Source organism: Rhipicephalus sanguineus, chromosome 8, assembly GCF_013339695.2.
Source record: "Rhipicephalus sanguineus isolate Rsan-2018 chromosome 8, BIME_Rsan_1.4, whole genome shotgun sequence".
NCBI classification, from domain to species: Eukaryota; Metazoa; Arthropoda; class Arachnida; order Ixodida; family Ixodidae; genus Rhipicephalus; species Rhipicephalus sanguineus.
In genome coordinates this window covers 11,538,962-11,551,279 of record NC_051183.1, presented here as the reverse complement: position 1 = coordinate 11,551,279, position 12,318 = coordinate 11,538,962, and the positions used below count along the sequence as shown (strand labels likewise).

General features: G+C 45.9%; 1 long non-coding RNA gene across 1 annotated transcript; it reads right to left on the bottom strand.

Annotated features, from left to right (window-relative positions):
- Positions 1 to 4,594: 4,594 nt before the first annotated feature.
- On the bottom strand, positions 4,595 to 6,795 carry LOC125759700 (uncharacterized). The gene is made up of 3 exons (XR_007417321.1): positions 6,275 to 6,795; positions 4,995 to 5,178; positions 4,595 to 4,701 (listed from the first exon to the last, which is right to left on the bottom strand). It is a non-coding gene; the product is annotated as an uncharacterized LOC125759700 (long non-coding RNA).
- Positions 6,796 to 12,318: the final 5,523 nt, after the last annotated feature.

The window sequence follows — 12,318 nt, the reverse complement described above, 5'->3', positions numbered from 1 at the left end:
GAAACACGCTAGCTTACAACCTAAGAATGAACACAAGCTCCGCCTCCGGAACTGCGGCGCGCCTGCCACTCATCTGTGCAAGTGAAGCTGGTTTCCGTTGAAACCATAAGTGGTTTCCGTTGTAACCATAAGTAACATAAGTAATGCAGATACTGCGCATTCAAATAATTCAAAGTGCGTCGTCCGTGCTTAAAATATTATGTTTCCCTGAGCAGCGATGTCGGAATCTTTGCTGAAGTTTGCAAGGAAGTTCGAGCTTTTCGACCGAAAACCAGTGATACGAACATGCTTCTGTATGGAAAAATAGCCTACCTGAAAATACGGGAAGGTGCTTGACGTCACGGAAATGAGGAAATACAATTGTATGGGGCAAGTGTTTCTCTGTGTGGGAGAGCGAAGGATACGGGCGGAGCTTACATGTATTCCTAAGGTGTAATCGACTGTACTCTTTTCAGACTCAGGGAAACGTTAAACAGCTGCAGCTGGTCCGTGTTATACTGGACTCGCACACTGTGGTGTGCTACATACTCATGCCGTGGTATCTGCACGTAAAACTCAATAAGTTATTCAGTTAATCTTAAGAAGCGATAAAAATAGGCCGTATGTGCTTTCGCTCTCGCCACAGTAACCAACTGTTGTGCAAAACTCATCAACATGGACAAAACAGTTTTATCAAGACAAGACTCAAACCAAACGTTTTTATCAGACGCGACGACTATTGTCCGATGCTCAATACTGAACCGAGCTTAGGCTACAGATGAAGGCTCAAGCAAGGACTCTTTTGTCACATCTCACTTGATTTACTCACGACTTGCTATTTAAGGACACCGGAAGCTTTTGTGAAGTGTCGCTGCCCCTGGGCTACTGATAATTTGCCTAGTCGACTGATAACGATCGTTTTCACAAGCCTTTGCCTCGTGTTGTCTTGTTTACTTTGCTCTGGATTATTTTTTATCATACGTGACTGCTGCTGAGTATACCCATCAATAAATCATTTTGCAGCGAGCGCCTGCATAGAAAAGCTTTAGTAAATGTGTCGTTGCTTTCCTGCGGAGTTTGTGTATTCGTAACAGGATGAAGCGGCTTTCTTTTGATGGTTGTTACTTTCCGCTACATGCAAAAGTTGTCCTAGAAGCGCTTGTATCGTTTCCCACACGTTATTTCTCACTTTTCATGGCGCAATGAATGCGAATTCCGAGTACACCAAGAACGGCTTCAAGACGCTCGCCTTCAAGACGGTAATGATCACCAATGGAACCCATGGATTCTTGTAGAACGCAGTCGTTTGTCCAAAGTCTGATTTTAGATGAGGCAAATCAATAATGTATAGTAAAAATAATGAAGGATCTATATGGATCCCTGATGAACACCAGACGTGGCGTCCTTGAAAGTTGATTCACGCCGAGTTAAAAGACACAAACTGTGCGCCACAACGAATAAATAATACGAGGGTTATTGAGAATGGCGTGTAGTTCTAGCAATAGCTTAGAATGAACCACACAGTCAGAATGTATAGAGAAATCAATATAAATGGCATCCACTTGATTACCTATATCTAAGTTATAAGCGACGTCATGAAGAAAATTTACTAATTGGGTTGCAGTGCTATAACCACGATGGGAACCATGGTGATCTGATGTTGGGAGATCATTGGAGTCAAGGCATTCGATTATATGTTTGTGAACAATGTGTTCTAGCCCCTTAAAGGAATGAGGTAAAAGAGATATCGGCCGGTAATTAGAGAGAAGGCGTTTATCGCTTCATTCCTACAAAGGAAGTACTTTGGCCTCATGGCTTGAGCGTAATGTCAGGCTCAGTCCATGATACTCGGTCCGCAACCGCTGTATAGACTCCGTAATAAAAACCTTCTTTCGTTCTTTGTTGTCCCCTTTCTCTCTGCTTGCTAAAAGGAGGAAACCAGAAAAAAAAGACATAGCAGTCAGGCCTTGCCAATGGCTTCATCATACGGTTACTTGTGACGAGAGCCTGTCAGTGTGTGGGACATGCCGAAAAAAACTATCCCCACTCGTCCACACACCATATGCACTTCGAATGTTGTGTATATATTGACACTCACTGCAGCTATAGGTATATTGGAACACGCGAAACACTGGCCGTTTGTATTGGAACAAACGGCCAGTGTTTGGCCGACAGGGCTAGACAACACAATAATGATATGTGGGAAAGTTAGAAAGAATAGATAGATAGATAGATAGATAGATAGATAGATAGATAGATAGATAGATAGATAGATAGATAGATAGATAGATAGATAGATAGATAGATAGATAGATAGATAGATAGATAGATAGATAGATAGATAGATAGAAACGCTCAAGTGTCTTGGGTTCGCTAAGAAATGCTTCACATTAAAAAAAAAACATTTTTGCCAAGGAATTTTCCTTCTTTCTATTTCTTTCTCTCTCGCTCTCTTTCTCTCTCCCTGTACCCGTTCTCTAGCCCATAAAGTTATTGCATGCCTCACCGGACAAATCGGCGCATGTCTTCTGGTAGCGAAGAAGAAGGCGATGACGAAGATGGCATGTGCCGGTTAATGATGATGATAATTTTCTATCTACGACACACGGCCAACCTCTACCTTAACAGCTCGGCTGTTAAGAAAATTGGGGGAGCTACGCGGTGCGAAGACAGAAGAAACAGCGGAGCTTGTGGCGTTCCCCTCTCCTGGGAACGTTCAGGGATGGGGGGTTCGGGCTAGAGTCACTGCGTGTGCTACCTAAAGGCGGCACATGCAGTGGCTGGTAGGCCGTACGGTAACTCTAGCTCGGGCCACCGAGTGGCCCCGCAGTCGGTGCCCAAGGCCTGGGCTCAGCGCTTTGGCAACTAGGTCCACTCATGAACGGCGGCTAGTAGCCCTTGAGCCTAGAGCTGTGCACGGGCCGTATTTCCGAGGCCGAGACCGGCCCGGCCCGGGCTGACTTTGTCGAAGGCTCGCCCGAGCCCGACGGCAAAGGGCTGCGAGCCCGCCCGGCCTGGCGTGCTGGAAGACAATTCCCGCTCATTCTCTATGTTACCCTCTCCATTTACGACTGCTACAACCATTCTTCGTGCATGCGGATATTTCGCCGCGTCCTCAGTGTTTGCGTATCTAGTTCCGAAGGCCTTTACCCTCACCGCACGCCTTTGCGCCTCGTTCTCCGGGTGCAAGTTTCTGGAAAACGGTAGAACTTTTAGCCTTTCGCGTATTTCTCACGGTATATCGAGCTTGATTTGCGTTGCATAGCCTATATAGAGGTAGTCAAGTATCCTCCTGTCAGTAGGAGCCTGTGCTAGTCGTTCATACTGGGCCGTTCAGCGGAACTGTTATGCTTAGGTAGAGCCCATCCGTGACACTACCAGTATCACGGATGGGCTCTAGCTTTCTAGCGCGTGCAACGCAATAAATCGGCCGGCGCGCGCTCTGTTCGCCCTCTTCTTCATCTTCTGCTTCGCTCGACGAACACGTGCACCCGGCGCGCGCTCTCCCGCTGCACCGATTTGCCCGGCGTGGGAGACAATAACTCGAATATGAGCGAGAGAACGAGTACAGAGAGAGAGACAAAAACATAGAAAGAATGAGAAAGAGAAAAATAGAAAGAAAGAAATGGAACGAGGAGAAAAAAATATAGACAGACAGAGAAGGAAATAGAGAGAGAAAGAGAGAGAGAGAAAAGCTGAGAGCTAGGCAGAAAGAAAGATAGAAAAAGGAATAGAGAGAGAGAAAGCGATGGAAAGAAAGATGAGGCGAGAAAGAGAGAAAGGAAGGGGAGAAAGTGAAAGAAAGAAAGAGCGATAGAAAGAGCAAGAAAGAGATAGAAAGAAAGAGACAGACAGAAAAAGAAAGAAATATAAGGAAACAGAGACAATCAAGAAATAGAAAAATAGAGAGAGAGAGAGAAAGAAAGGGTAAAATTAAGAGAAACAAGGAAGGCCGCCCAGCTTCGTCGTTCTTTCAGGCTTATCACCACTACACTCTAAGAAAAAAAAGAGTATGCGTGACTCTTTTCGGAGAGTTCTGACTTGCCACGTATACGACTCTCTTTAAATAGTCACGGTGACTCTCTTGGTGGGTCAGGGTCAGCTCGCTCTAGGAGAGTCCCCTGATCCTCTAGGAAGAGTGCAAAGACTCTCATCGGGAGGATCACGGTACCACTTATAGGGAGTCAGACGACTCTTGCCGGTAACGCTCCTAGGGGGGTCAAGGGACCCACACCAAAGCATCAAGCGACTCCACAAGTATTTTAAGCTACTCATTTGATCCTTGCTCTACTTTTGCGCGACTACTGTTTAAAATAGTGGAGTATTCATTTTAAGCAAGTCCAATAATACTTGCCGTTCTGCCCAGCGACTGTAAAAAAAGAATAGTTCAGTTTTAGCATTATTTTAATAAAACTCGTCAAAACAACACATATTTTCCAGCAAAGTTATATAGAAAGCGCGAAAAGATGGTCTGTGATTTCCAATTAAGAAGTTTGGGTATTCTTCATTTACATGCTTCTATGAGTAGAGCCAACTAAAATGTGTGACTGGTGTGCATAGTGCCATATAGTGCAAAATTAACTGCAGAAATAGGCATCATGTTTCAATCTTTATTCCTCATGATTAAGAATAAATAAAAAAATGGTGACGGCTGGAGGCATCAGACTTGTGGCTTGCTAGGTTGTCGCTCCTGTTCAGCGTGAGCACCGTGAAAAACGGTATCTGAAAAGCAGAACGTGATATTATGATGAGAAAATGAAATTGCAGTAAAGGTTAGCGAAACCTACAAAATAAGTGGTTCACATAGACACAATGAAAGCTCACAACAAAACAACAAATGCAAACACGCATGGTAAGGAGCCAAGTTTTTTGCCGTTATCGTGTAAAACACAACTTGCAAATAGTACCTTTTGTAACACGTCACTTTGCGACAAACTTGTAGCACAAGATGATGTGAGCCTCTTTTAAACAACAAACGAAATTGGTTTAGGCTCCTTTGCGTGGGTGCCACTCACCTCTTTTCCGACGTCGTCTTGTCCAACCAAAAGAAATGTAGGACCGACTGCCTTGTTGACACGGCGAACGCCGCTGTTGATTTTCCCATCGCGAGCGGTGAGGCGCCAGACCAACGGGGCACCTTCGTTTCCCCGAGTGTGGCTGTCAACTGGAGTGAAGAGGCGGCAGAAGTGATCCGGGATTCTGGGAATAACCAAAACACACACATTATTTGTATTTAAAATCACCCTTTGTTCAACACACCGTTATTGTACACACCTCTGCCACGAGTGTTTCGTTCAAATTTCGCAACGAAAACAAATTTTCACGTAAAAGGCAGCGGGAACCTCGTGTCGCAATACGCACTGGCTATACACGAATGAAAGCACTTATTTTCTGAGAAATCGCTTCAAAATTTGGTTTCAGAATAAACACGGTTTTGCGCCGGCTTATCCCGACACCCAAGCACATCCTCCGGCAGTCAGGGGCACGCCGTGAGCGGTTACTGACCGCATGTTTTACAAACGTAACCCATACTCAGATAAACACATGCGAGTACGCGGGCCCGAACGACACCCAGCGCGTGCGGACGCCGTCTACGTCGAGATCAGACATGTCACATGCTAGAATTAGCACACATAACTCCCACAATCACGTACACTCACTTGATTCTGTTATAGCGTCATCGCAGATGTTGGCAAACCATGAAAATAGCGAACAGTAACGAAGGAAAAAAAGTGCACGGCGGCGGGCGCAACGGGCGCCGTCGAAAGTCTCTAGCATTTTCAAAAGCCTTACCGGCGAGGCGTGTTCAACTTGAATGACTACCGAGTACGTTCTGCAAGCCACCGTACTATATCTGCACCTCAAACTACCGTCTTTAAGCCAACAAAAACCATTATATATAGCGCGTGTGAGCGTTCTGTACACAGGCTTTCTTTTTTTTCACGTTCCCACGCGAAGAAGCACGCTGTACACACAAGGTCGATGGAAATGTTATTATGAAGTAGACTAAAGTGCATCTCAAAACGACATCTTGCAACTTCAGTAGTGCTGACACAACGTGCGATCAGCAAGAAATGATCCTCGATAATTGTTTGCATCGCTCACTTTATGGGAGCTTGAACAGCAACGCGCATAACGGTGGCAACTCGTTAACTGACAGCTTTAGTTGGGCATCCGCAACAGCCCCGCGGACACAGGCTGCTGTTGGAAATGGCTGGCAGATAACTTCCGCAGAGCTGCTGCAGACGCCCAGCTAAAGCTGTATAATTAGTGCCTACGAAAGCAGTACACTCACCGTTAACTGGCGCCCGTTGTCCGTATCCGCACCTCCATGAATATTCCGCCCTCCAAGCGTCACTTCGTGCACGGAGCCGACCACCGAAGACGCGCATGAACATGAAACTGATGAAACTTCAAGACACGCAAGCCGGACTGTCAACGCAACCACGCAAGGCATTCCAATAGACGAGGACACTGAGACTGAGTGAGACCAGTGAGACGACTGAGAGAGAAGCCAGAAGCGGCGCGCCACCCCGGCGCCAACCCCGTCTCCGTCGGCGAGCAACGCGCCACAACGGCGCCAAAGGGCAAGCGCGCGATATGTATGGCGTATCGGCGGCTCTTTCATGACGGAAGCCATTCGAAACGCGCTTCAGGAGCGTCCAGTGACTCCTTGCAAAATGTTAACTCTTTTTCTCTGCCTGTACCTTCCAAAAGGGGTCACATGGACGCCCGAAGAGGGTCACGGTTCTATGACCCTCTTTTGACTCTTTTTTTTCTTAGAGTGTAGTGCAAAGCTGCCCTCTTTTTTTTTTTTTTTGGCACGCAGCGCTACAGGACGTCTGATTTCGACTTAACAACGCGCTCCGCAGTTCGTCTCACATATCAAAGAAGAATTTCAGGACATTGCGCAGTACAGCGCGGAAGCACCGCCACACATATCTGCCTCCAAAAGCACAGCCGGCGGACGCGGCCGAGGAGGCGGCGGCGGCGGCAGGGCACGCGCTCGCGAGGAATGCTTGTGGCATGTGTTGCTGCCTTGCTTGTTTCTGGAGCTTTTCTTACGTCACGAAGGAGCAACGCCATTGGATGAGAGAAGGCAAGTGGGGGAGCGGAGGTCTTTCGCTTCGCCGTCTGCCTCTCTCATTCCAGTTTCGCGCCACCATGGCGCTGAATGTGAAAGTAGCGTGTGACATTATTTTATGTAATGACCTGTCGTTTATGTTCGTCATACAGTCATGGCATGCCAACTTTCGTATACAGTAAAACCTCGGTTATACGATCACGGCTCGTACGAATTTCGGGGTGATACGAATTTTTGTGTGGTCCCGGCCAAGGCCTATTAGTATGCATTGTATTGAAGTACGGTTGTTGCTAACCGATCTGCACTCCGCGACGTTTGATACGAACGTTCACTAGAGCACAGGTACGAACAGGTGCTACCCGCGCTGTCGCGGAAGACGCGGCAGTCACGCGCGGGTGCGTGCATGCGCGCTGCGCGACCATCAACGGTGCGTCGTTGCCTCCGAGGTAGTGTACGCGAATCTTGGAGGCCTTTAGGCGCCTTCGCGTTTAGATTAGAGATGACGTTGACGTCACGCTTTTTTTTCCGACGCGTTGACGCGTGCTCCTGTGCTCGAGGCAGCAGCGCCTTTGCACTGTGTTAACACGTGCGTGTCGCGTCGATGCAAGCCATGTCCCCGCAATCAGACGTTCTATGAAACAAGACTAACACTTGGGCTGCGGGTCTGTCATGAAGTCCCATTAAAGGTGGACGAAGACCCCAAGAGACGCAGCGGAGGGTCTTGGCGAAGGAGCCTGGCTGCTATCTATCGTGTGCAAAGCGCTTCTTAAGTCACTTTCGCCGCAATACTGTGGTGTCATGCAGAAAAGCGTAGTAAGATTAGGAAGGGACTACTGGCGGTCACGGGGCACAACACATTTGGTTCATTAATTACACACGCGCATGCACCGCATATTTATGAGTACAAGTATGGTCGCTGACGTCTAAAAACTTTACTGGCAATCATTCAGAGCTGTTGATGACGTCGCTGCGGCCCTGAGAAACACTAAATCAAAACGCATTGCAACTTTCTTTTGTCGCATAGTAATTTTCCATGTTTTTTGGTGATATGAGTTTCGGATCATACGAATATTTTCGGTAACCCCGCTATATTCGTAACACCGAGGTTTTACTGTATATCAATTTCGTGAAACGGCTGCGAAAGCACCAAGACCGCGTCATGTATATCATGACGAAAATGACATGCGTTACATGATTTTAATGTAATGACCTGTCGTTTATGTTCGTCGTACACTCGTGCCATGCCAATTTTGGCATATATCAGGATAATGAAACGGCCGCTAAAGCACCAAGACCGTCTCATGTACGACATGTAGATCACGAGGAACTTGACATGAATGAGATGAATTTTATGTAATGACCTGCCGCTTATGTTCGTCGTAAACTCAGTTCACGCCACTTTTGCGATATATAAAGCTAATGAAACGGTCGCGAAGGCACCAAGACCGCGTCATGTAGACCATTAGGAATGTGACATCCATTACATGATTTTGACGTAATGACTTGTCGTTCATGTTCGTCTTACACTGATGTCATGCCATGCCAATTTTGGTATATATCAAGCTATGAAGCGGCCGCGAGAGCACCAAGGACGTGTCATGTAGATCATGACGAACATGACATGCATGACATGATTTTTATGTAATGAACTTTAATTTATGTTCGTCATCCACTCATGTGGATCATGTCTTGCCAATTTTCGCGCGCATCAATTTAATGAAACGGCCGTGTCATGTAGATTATGACGAACATGACATGCATGATACGAATTTTATGTAATCACCTGTCGTTTATATTTGCACTACACTCATGTCATGCCACGCCAATACTGGCATATATCATCAAGCTAACGAAACGTCGCGAGAGCTCAAAGACGTAGGCGGCCACATGATGAATAGATACGCTCAGAGCGATTTTGGCCCGCGAAGAAATGCTTCGCATTTGAAAACATCCGCTGAACAGTAGACGAAAAAGTTTGCACCGTAGAACACCGGCAACGGGGAAGGAAGCAGGAAGAGTTCCAATCTTGCTCTATCACTCTCTCTCTTACACACACAGAGAGAGAGAGAGAGAGAGAGAGAGAGAGAGAGATGTGCCCTATAAAGTAGACGACAGGACGACCGCTGCCGTAACTGAATTAGTAGAACATCGGACGCGCTGTTCGAAGGTTGCAGGTGTCGTCCCAGCCGGCGGCAAGTTGTCTTTTCGCCCACTTTAATTTATTCACATTTATATCATCATTACTACAATTAACGATCCCTATACTTTCCTTGGCTTCGTTGAGTGCTGGTTCTCATTAAGGCTGTGTCTAACAAAGAAAATACGAGCAGCTGAAATCCACTCTCCCTCTCTGGCTGTGTGTGTTTGCATATATATATATATCCACTCTGCTTGCAGGTTGTTTGGTGCTCATACGATAGGCCGGCGGATGCCGGAGGCGGATGCTGTATTTCTATTTCCTCTGCAAATGAGGAACAGTGCTTCAGTTTTTTCCCGGCTTGGCTCAAGGAGTTGCCCTCCTATTGCACGTCACGAGACCCATTACAAGTACCACATTACAGGAAGTAAGGGGCAGCGGAGACTGAAGGTGCTGACCATGCCACAGCGATGGCAACGCAATCTACAGAAGTCGAGTGGGCGCCTCAGAGCGGAGGAGGTTTGTGAAAGGGCTCATGCTTCTTTTCCGAATCTAGTGTTTGGAGCGTGCACCGTGACGGCCGTGCCGGGCATCGCAGCGCGGTGAGCGTACGAACCAACCGAAAGGAGCGTGCCTACCACTTGCTGCTGTCGGTGATAGGACTGTGTGTATAGGAAGGACAGCTACCCGTTTGCTGCTTCGTAAGAGCACAGCCTGGCTGGAGCCGAGGTGCTGCTAATACTTCAGCGATGGAGGGCCCGTGTTTCCATGCCGGCTGGGTTAGCATAACTGTCCGGCGTATCTGAACGTCTAGATCCCGTGGTGGCCAACCGGTCGTCACTCCGAGAGAAGACATCAAGAGGCATTTGATTTGAAAGAAGATGTCCTGGTAAGTCTTGAAACCTTTTTTTTCTTTTTACCTCGACTGCGATTAACATCTAAGGTGCAAGTTCCAGCGCCTATGACTTAGCAATGGTCCGCCGTAGTAGGGAAGTGGTTACGGTGCTCGGCTGCTGAACCGCAGGTCGCGGGTTCGACTCCGGCCACGGCAATCGCATTTCGGTGGAGGCGGAATGCCAGAGGCCCGTGTACTGTGCTATGTCAAGGCACGTTACAGAACACGAAGTGGTCGTAGTTTCGGCATATGAAACCCCAGAAATGAACTTACTTAGCAAAGCATTAAGCTAGAAATGTTGCTATATCCGTTTAGAAACGTTTCCTATCGGTTATACGATAAATAGCGATGTTTTTAGTTATCTGTGGTGTTTACGAGAATATGGAAACATTTAGAGCAGATGATTTACTAGTTTTTGTGCGTAGTGCTGAGGGGGCATTAAGGTAGTTCATATTTCCAGCCAATTAACAGTGAGCGGATCTGCTATATCTTGTCAAAAATTCTATGGTTGTGTATATATGCCTCTTATTTTAGTGTTGTTAGCAATTACAGAATTATTCATTGGACCGTCATAACTTCCAAAGTAGTGAAGCTCATTGTCTCATAGCGCTTGCAACATTTATTGCTAAATAGCTGCTGTTAAGTCCATAGAAAAATTTATATTTAATATGTACCTACAAATGGTGCAGTCACTATGATCTTCCTCTCGATCTTTGCATTCAATAAGTATCCTTTGGTCAAACTGAAACATCTATTTTTCCAAAACACTTTGTGAGGTTCTCTAGAAAAAGATTCTGAAATCGACATCACTTTCAGATACCCTGCAGTTACGAAGCGCATCGCTTCTTATTTAACAAGAAGTGAGCCACGAAAGAAGGGGCAGTTATGGCGGGGCCCATTGTTATTAAGCACAACCATACGAACCCAAGAATGAGTGGGAAAGGGAAAATTTCAGAGAGTGAAATGGGCCAGGTATGGCCATGTCGGAATACGGTCAAATTGAGGAAACGCAAGAGCACGTGTTACATCTACCTTATTCAACGAATTGGCGTTTGCTTATGACATCAAGATGACAAATATTTAAATGCTGCATTTACCAGAATATTACGATGATATACCGGTTTACGCGACTCAAGGAGGGCATCGAAGGGAGTGATATGCGCGGGGCTATCACGTTTGTATAAACAAGCGGCAATGAACGAAGAACATGAATGCGCGCATAGCTTCGGCCACGCATCTACACAGGAAATCATGCATGACCATGCAAAAATAAGTGAGTAATTGAGTGTGTTGGCGGATATTCACTTCTGTAGACATTTTCGCGGTATATGAAAAAACACGAAATCAATGCTTTGGTTACCTCTTCTCTCCATGGTCCATTAAATGCATGAAGTTACTGAAATTTTAAGAGTACTGATATTCTTAAGAGGATTCCGCCTAACACCACTTGAGTCTGATCACTGCAAAATCATTAAAAATTGGACGCTCGTTTGTTCGAAGAGTGCCTTTGGCCAATTCCACCAGATTTATACGATTATAATGTCCGTTAGTTAAAATTATGGGCCGGTGCCGAAGACAATGCAGCCAACAGAGCCTCTTACCGAGTCACGTTATTTCAACTACCGTATATGCTTGCCTATTACCTGCAATTGTTAGTATGGGTTGATGTTGGCTGAATTATGAATATGTCGGCTATCGTTAGCTTTATTATGACTAATGTTGCCTAAGGCTGGTGGATTTTGAGCTAAATACAGCTAAATGATTGCTGATGATGGCTATTTGTTGTTATAGTACCAACATTATCTTCATTCAATCTCAAATAAACTATTGCGTTATCTACCACTACTTTAAGCGAAGTGAGCTTGCGCGTGAAGTTATGAGTTACGTAAGTTTCTTGAAGTCTTTCAGGCAAGGCGTGTATATAAAATACACAAACCTCACATTCATCTCTGATCGTGCTCCCTACCTTTTCTTTATTTTTCAGGTAGCCTATAAGGAACACCATTTTTACAGGCAGGTGCAGAAATGCCAATGGAAAATCAAAACCGGAAAAGTAAAAGGCAAGTTTTGATATATGAACGAAACGGCGCCTATGGTAGACTGATTGTATTCGACTAAGGTACATATACTCTTGTACAGACTCCAAGGGTTGGTTGCCAGCGGCGAATTCTTTTTCTTTTTATAAGCTATTAATACTTACCTTTGTCCTCAGCATATCAACTT